Source organism: Chiloscyllium plagiosum, chromosome 3 (assembly GCF_004010195.1).
Source record: "Chiloscyllium plagiosum isolate BGI_BamShark_2017 chromosome 3, ASM401019v2, whole genome shotgun sequence".
In the NCBI taxonomy this organism is placed as follows: Eukaryota; Metazoa; Chordata; class Chondrichthyes; order Orectolobiformes; family Hemiscylliidae; genus Chiloscyllium; species Chiloscyllium plagiosum.
Window position 1 is genome coordinate 95,339,222 of NC_057712.1, and position 8,605 is coordinate 95,347,826.

General features: G+C 42.2%; 1 long non-coding RNA gene across 3 annotated transcripts in view; it reads right to left on the reverse strand.

The window, feature by feature from the left end:
• Nucleotides 1-2,784: 2,784 nt before the first annotated feature.
• The window catches only part of LOC122548065, a 124,693-nt gene continuing 118,872 nt past the window's right edge, over nt 2,785-8,605 (reverse strand). For all 3 annotated transcript variants that reach the window (XR_006311159.1, XR_006311160.1, XR_006311158.1), the window contains one exon: nt 2,785-3,131. This is a non-coding gene — a long non-coding RNA (uncharacterized LOC122548065). The remainder of the gene's footprint in view (nt 3,132-8,605) is intronic.

Here is an 8,605-nt window from a genome sequence, read left to right on the forward strand (position 1 = left end):
AGAGTAGTCCATGGTGAGTTTGATGGTGGGATGAAACTTGATGTCACTGTGTAGTTTTATCAGTGACTCCTCGCCATGGGTCCAGAGGAAGAAAATGTCATCAATGTACCTGATGTACAATGTTGGTTGGAGATCCTGCATAGAGAATAAATCTTGTTCGAACCTGTGCATGGAAATGTTGGCATATTGGGGTGCAAATTTGGTCCCCATGGCTATTCCATGTGTCTGGATGAAGAACTGGTTGTCAAAGGTGAAGATGTTGTGATTGAGGATAAAGCGGATGAGTTGTAGGATGGTGTTTGGAGATTGGCAGTTGTTGGTGTTGAGTACTGAGGCTGTTGCCGTGATGCCATCATTGTGGGGATGCTGGTCCAGAGTGCCAAAACATCCATTGTGACGAGGAATGTTCCCAGTTCGACTGGTCCATGGGTGCTGAGTTTCTGTAAGAAATCCATAGTGTCGCGACAGATGCTGGGGATCTCCTGTACAATAGGTTTCAAGATGCCTTCAACATAGCCGGAGAGATTCTCACACAGGGTCCCATTGCCTGATACCATGGGATGTCCTGGTGCGTTGGCTGTGTGTATCTTTGGAAGACAGTAGAAGTCGCCTACATGAGAAGTACGTGGCATGAGGGCACGTAGGGAACTGTGAAGGACTGGAACCAAAGTCCTGATCAATGTGTTTAGTTCACAGGTGTGTTCTTTGGTCGGATCAGTTGGTAGTTGCCTGTAGTGTTCCTAGTTGTTCAGTTGTCGGTACACTTCCCTGCAGTAATCTGTTCTATTCCAAATGACGATGGCTCCTCCTTTATCTGCTGGTTTGATAACAATGTTGTGATTGGTTTTGAGAGCCTGGATGGCATTGCGTTGTGAACGGGTGACGTTTTGCTCTACCTTGTGGGTACGGCTGATGAATCTTCCGAAAGCTAGTGTGCTTCCAATTAAACCTGTTGGACTATAACCTGATGGTGAGTGATTTTTAACTTTGTACACTCCAGTCCAACACCGACATCTCCAAATCAAAAATAAGTAAACTAATGGCACAAATACAGGTTAATAGGGGGATATTATAGTTATTATGGAGACATGATTAGAAGGAGATCAAAGCTGGGAATAACTTATGCAGGGGTATGTGACATTCTGAAAGGACAGAAACAAGGAAAAGGGTGGCAAAGTTGTATTGTTAGTATGGAATGGAGTAACCATGATTGCAAGAAATGATCGATGATGAGAAGATATAGAATCCATATAGATGGAGATAAGAAAAAGGAGAAGACACTGGTCAGAATAAACCATTCATCCACAAACTCCATCAACAAACACATCGACCTGGACCCAATATACCAACCACTACAGCGGACAGCTGAAACTGACAACCGGAAGCGGCAGGGACAGACCACTATAAACACCGGAGGAAACATCAAAGAAGCGCTTCGCAGGAGGCTCCCAAGCACTGATGATGTCGCCTAGCCAGGGGACGAAACGTTTGCAACAAAAACTTCCAGCTCGGCGAACAGAACCACAACAACGAGCACCCGAGCTACAAATCTTCGCACAAACTTTGAAAACTATAAGCTCCATAACATAACCAGGATGGTTGGACACATGATAAATCACAGACAATGAGGGCACATAGAAAAGTTAGTACGTTAATCATGGGTGACTTCAATCTTCACGTAGATTTGGAAAGTCAGATTGGCAGAGGTACAACAAGGAAGAATTCTTAGAGCATTTTCCAGACAGTTTCCTAGAATAAAAGGGATTAGGCTATTTTGGATCTAATGTTTAATGAAATAGGGTTAGTAAATGATGTCACAGTAAAAGATCCCCTAGGAAACAGTGACCACAATGTGGTAGGATTTAACATTCAGTTTGAGAGGAAACAATTGTACTAAACATACATAAGGGTAATTACAAATCACTGAGGGCAGAGCTATCTGGAGTGCACTGGGAAAGGAGTTTAGCAGCAAAATCAGTTCAGGAAGGATGGCAAATATTTAAGAAGAAAGTTCATGGCTCACAACAAAGATATTTCCAGTGAGGAGAGAGGATTTGAGAAAGGGAATAAGCTGAGAATGGATAACCTGGAAAGTTAAGGATAGCATCAAATTGAAAGAAAAAATTTACAACATGGCAAAGATTACTGGAAAGGCCAAGGATCGGAAAAGTTATTAAAAAAACACCAAAAGACACCCAAAAAATAATAAAGAAGATAAACTTCATAGGAAAATCTACACGTAATTTCCAGCCGGAGAGCAATAAAAAGTAAGAGAGAGGTCAAAGTTAACATGGAAATTGAGGCTGGGGAAACAATAATGCAGAACCAGGAAATGGCAGAGGAGTTGAATGATTGATTGATTTATTGTTTCATGTATTGAAGTACAGTGAAAAACTTTGTTTACAAGCAGTACAGGCAGATCATAGTAAGCAAGGATGTACAGATCATAAGGTGCAAAAAAATCTTAGACAGAGGCATTCAGGTTACATTGCACAAGGCATGCGCTAGGCAAGATCAGTATTAGCAAGATCAGCATTATTTGCAGTTAGAGAGTCCATTCATCAGTCTAATAACAGCCAGCAAGAAACTGTTCCTGAGCCTGCTGCTGTGTGTGTTCCAGCTTCTATATCGTATGCCTGATGGAAGAGATAGCAGAAGAGCATTACCAAGGTGAGAAGGGTCTTTGCTGATGTTGGCAGCCTTTGCGCAGTGATGAGCCATGTAAATGGAGTCCATGGATGGAAGATTGGTTTCCACGATGGTCTGAGCTGTGCACATCTCCTTCTGTAGTTTCTTAACATCTGGGGCAGAGCAATTGCCATACCAGGCCATTATGCACCCGGACAGTATGCTTTCAATCGTATATCTGTAAACGTTGGAGAGGATCCTCATGGACATGCCGAATTTCCTGAGTCGCCTGAGGAAGAGGAGGCATTGTGCCTTCTTGACCTGTAACCAGGATGGGAAGTCCGGGACAGATTGTCGGTTATCATCACTCGTAGGAATTTGACGCTCTCCACCATCTCAACCTCAGTTCCATTGATGTAGATGCGGGCATGTTCTCCTCCTTTTTTACTGAACTCTTCGCATCAATTTTCACAGTAGAAAACTCTAATGACATTGCCAAGCTACTAAATAATCACAAAGCAAAAAGAGAATATGAGAGAAATACAATAATTATCAATTGACAAAAGTGCTAGGAAATAATGCAGCCATATATCTGGACCTGATATATACATCCTAGTAGCTACAAACATTATTGATACATTGGTAGGAATCTTTCAAGAACACTTACATTCTGGAAAAGTGCTAAAGGACTGTTACAACATAACACTTTTATTTCAAAAGGGAACAAGACAAAAAGACATGTAACTATCGGCCAGTTAGCTTAATATGTCATTGGGTAAATGTTAGAATTTATGAGAAAAAATGAAATAACAGTGTATTTAAACTGATCAAGCACAGTCAGCATGGCTTCATGAAGTAAAATTAAACCTGCCAAATTTATTAGAATTCGTTGAAGAGGTAACAAACACGACAGATCAAAGGGAAGAGGTGAATGTAACATATTTGGATTTTCAGAAGGCATTTGACAAGGAACCACACGTCAGGCTACTTTTTCTTATTCATACAAAGATAAGGGAGTCACAGGCTCGGGTAGCACTTATTGCTCATCTCTAATTACCCAGAGGGTAGATAAGAGTCAGGCATATTGGTTTGCCGACATCTGGAGTCCCATGTAGGCAAACCAGATAAGGACAGCAATTTACTTCCCTAAAAGACATTGAACCAGATGGGCTTTTCCCCAACAACCAACAACAGTTTCTTGGTCATTAGATTCTTAATTCCAAACTTTTATTGAATTTAAATTTCATCATCTGCCATGGCAGAATTTGAATCCAGGTCCCCAGAACATGACCTGGGTCTTTGAATAATAGTACAGGGGTAATACCATCACCTCTCCTAATTCAGTAAGTTAAAAATCAGACAACACCAGGTTATCGTCCAACAGGTTTAATTGGAAGCACTAGCTTTTGGAGCGCCACTCCTTCATCAGGTGGTTGTGGAGGTTAAGGTCATGCTCACAGAATTTATACCCAAAGGAGTCCAGTGTCATGGAGATGTCATACAGCAAACAATCTTAGATTAAAACTTTCATCTTTTATAATGGGACATGTAAATCCCAGAACTTCTTTTAAATTACAGATCATGATTCATAGCAAATTGCCCAGCTTTCAGGACATCAACACCATACAATCCTGTCACAGCAGCCACTGCAGGACATGTCAGAGTATCGACACGGGTAACACCATTACACATGGGGACACCTCCCACCATAGAAGTGGCAAGTACTCTTATGACTTGGCCAATGTGGTCTATCTCATATGTTGTAGGCAAGGATGCCCTGAGGCATGGTGCATTGGCGACACCAAGCAGAGGCTACAACGAATGAATAGACACTGCACAACCATCAGCAGGCAGGAGTGTTAACTCCCAATTGGGGAACACTTCAGCAGTCTAGGGCATTCAGCCTTGGACCTTTGAGTCACCATCCTCCAAGGCAGACTTCGGGACAAGCAGCAACACAGAGTGGTTGAGCAGAAGCTGATAGCAAAGTTCAGTACCCTGGGAATGGCCTCAACCAGGACCTTGGGTTCATGTCACACTACAGGTGACCCCACTCCACACACACACACACACACACACACTTTCTCTGATATGCATTATGCTCACACATACACCCACCCTCTCACACATACCCCATCACTCACACAATGTGCACTCACACCCACACGCACAACACACATGCACAATCAATCTGTCGCTCCTACATGCACACATGTATAAGTTTATGGGGTGAATTTGTTTTTGCAGAATTATATTTTATTTTGCTCAAAAACTGCATGAATCCAAGTAAAAACCTGTTAAACTATACAGAGAATTTGTCAGTCTGACATAGCATTGGGACACAGAAGACTTCACACATACTGTTTAAAAAGCTGAGCTATCTTGGGAATACAAAGTTAAAAATCACACAACACCAGGTTATAGTGTAACAGGTTTATTTGGTAGCACTAGCTTTCGGAGCGCTGCTCCTTCATCAGGTGATTGTGGAGAATAAGATTGTAACTCACAGAATTTTTAGCAAAATTTTACAGTGTGATGTAACTGAAATTATATATTGAAAAAGACCCGGATTGTTTGTTAAGTTTCTCATCTTTTAGAATGACCATGTTGGTTTCAGATTTTTTAAATACTGTGTACCATGCCTGATGGTACATTGGCGAGACCAAACACAGGCTATAGCAACGGATGAATGAACATCACAGAACAGTCAACAAACAGGAGTGTTCCCTCCCAGTTGGAGAACACTTCAGCAGTTCGGTACATTAGACCTTGGACCTTCGGGTGACCGTCCTCCAAGGCAGACTTCGGGACAGGCAACAATGAAAAGTGGCCGAGCAGAGGCTGATAGCCAAGTTCGGTATCTGGGGATGGCCTCAACTAGGACCTTGGGTTCATGTCACACAAGTGAGCCCATTGCATTATACACGCACACACACAAACACACACTCTCTCAGACCATCTCTCATACACTCACACATAAAAAACTGCATGAATCCGTGTAAGATTCTGTAAATCTGTTTTTTAGATTAGAATCAGTTTGACCATTGTGGCACTGACAGCCTCACAGGGAGTTAACACCTTCAATACCTTATCTGGGCCGACATGACACCAATTGTTAAAGAGCACTTGAGAATGAAACTTTTAAAAAAGGTTTTGCAATTTACATATGAAAGAACTGAAGCCAACTTGGTCAATCTAAAAGACGAGCGACTTAACAAACAGTCCAGGTCTTTTTCAATATATAATTTCAGTTATATCACACTGTAAACTTTTGCTATAAATTCTTTGTCTTACAATCATATTCTCCATAATCACCTGATGAAGGAGCAGTGCTCTGAAAGTTAGTGCTTCCAAATAAACCTGTTGGACTATAACCTGGTGTTGTGTGATTTTTAACTTTTTTGCACCCCAGTCCAACACCAGCGTCTCCAAATCATATCTTGCAAATGTAATTTAAAAGAAGTTCTGGGATTTATACATAAAAGAACAGAAACCTGGTTATCCCATTATAAAAGATGAAAGTTTTATTCTAAGGTTGTTTACTGTATCACATCTCCATGACACTGGACTCCTTTGGCTGTAAATTCCGTGAGCATGATCTTAACTTCCACAACCACCGGATAAAGGAGCAGCACTCCAAACGCTAGTGCTTCCAAATAAATCTGTTGGACTATAACTTGGTCATACAGTCATAGAGTCATAGAGATGTACAGCATGGAAACAGACCCTTCGGTCCAACCCGTCCATGCCAACCAAAAATCCCAACCCAATCTAGTCCCACCTGCCAGCACCCAGCCCATATCCCTCCAAACCCTCCCTATTCATATACCATCAAAATTCCTCTTAAATGTTGCAATTGTACCAGCCTCCACCACTTCCTCTGGCAGCTCATTCTATACCCGTACCACTCTCTGTGTGAAAAAGTTGCCCGTTAGGTCTCTTTTATATCTTTTCCCTCTCACCCTAAACCAATGCCCTCTAGTTCTGGACTCCCCCACCCCAGGGAAAAGACTTTACATATTTACCCTACCCATGCTCCTCATAATTTTGTAAACCTCTATAAGGTCACCCCTCAGCCTCCGACGCTCCAGGGAAAACAGCCCCAGCCTGTTCAGCCTCTCTCCATAGCTCAAATCCTCCAACCCTGGCATCATCCTTGTAAATCTTTTCTAAACCCTTTCAAGTTTCACAACATCTTTCCAATAGGAAGGAGACCAGAATTGTATGCAAAATTCCAACAGTGGCCAAACCAATGTCCTGTACAGCCGCAACATGACCTCCCAACTCCTGTACTCAATACTCTGACCAATAAAATAAACCATACCAAACACCTTCTTCGCTATCCTATCACCTGTGACTCCACTTTCAAGGAGCTATGAACCTGCACTCCAAGGTCTCTTTGTTCAGCAACACTCCCTAGGACCTTACCATTAAGTGTATAAGTCCTGCTAAGATTTGTTTTCCCAAAATTCAGCACCTCACATTTATCTGAATTAAACTCCTTCAGCCCATTGCCCCATCTGGTCAAGATCCTGTTGTAACCTTCTTCCCTGTCCACTGCACCTCCAATGTTGGTGTCATCTGCATCCAAATCATTTATGTAAATGACAAAAATTAGAGGACCCAGCACCAATCCTTGTGGCACTCCACTGGTCACAGGCCTCCAGTCTGAAAAACAACCCTCCACCACCACCCTCTGTCTTCTACCTTTGAGCCAGTTCTGTATCCAAATGGCTAGTTCTCCCTCTATTCCATGAGATCTAACCTTGCTAATCAGTCTCCCATGGGGAACCTTGTCGAATGCCTTATTGAGGTCGATATATAGATCACATGTACTGCTCTGCCCTCATCAATCCTATTTTTTACTTCTTCAAAAAACTCAATCAAGTTTGTGAGACATGGTTTCCCACGCACAAAGCCATGTTGATGATCCCTAATCAGTCCTTGCTTTTCCAAATACATGTACATCCTGTCCCGCAGGATTCCCTCCAACAACTTGCCCACCACCAAGGTCAGGCTCACCGGTCTATAGTTCCCTGGCTTGTCCTTACCGCCCTTCTTAAACAGTGGCACCACGTTTGCCAACCTCCAGTCTTCTGGCACCTCACCTGTGACTATCGATGACACAGATATCTCAGCGAGAGGCCCAGCAATCACTTCTCTAGCTTACCACAGAGTTATCGGGTACACCTGATCAGGTCCTGGGAATTTATCCACCTTTACCCATTTCAAGACATCCAGCACTTCCTCCTCTGTAATATGGACATTTTGCAAGATGTCACCATCTATTTCCCTACAGTCTATATCTTCCATATCCTTTTCTACAGTAAATAATGATACAAAATACTCATTTAGTGTCTCCCCCATTTTCTGCTGCTCCTATTCTCTCCTAGTTACCCTTTTGTCTTTAATGTATTTGTAAAAACCCTTTGGATTCTCCTTAATTCTATTTGCCAAAGCTATCTTGTGTCCCCTTTTTGCCCTCCTGATTTCCCTCTTAAGTATACTCTTACTTCCTTTATATTCTTCTAAGGATTCACTCAATCTATCCTGTCTATACCTGACATATGCTTCCTTCTTTTTCTTAACCAAACCCTCAATTTCTTTAGTCATCCAGCATTCCTTATACCTACCAGCCTTTCCTTTCACCCTGACAGGAATATACCTTCTTTGGAATCTCGTTATCTCATTTCTGAAGGCTTCCCATTTTCTAGCCATCCCTTTACCTGTGAACATCAGCCCCCAATCAGCTTTCGCAAGTTCTTGCCTAATACCGTCAAAATTGGCCTTTCTCCAATTTAGAACTTCAACTTTTAGATCTGGTCTATCTTTTGCCATCACTATTTTAAATCTAATAGAATTATGGTCACTGGCCCCAAAGTGCTCCCCCACTGACATCTCAATCACCTGCCCTGCCTTATTTCACAAGAGTAGGTCAAGTTTTACACATTCACTCGTAGGTACATCCACATACTGT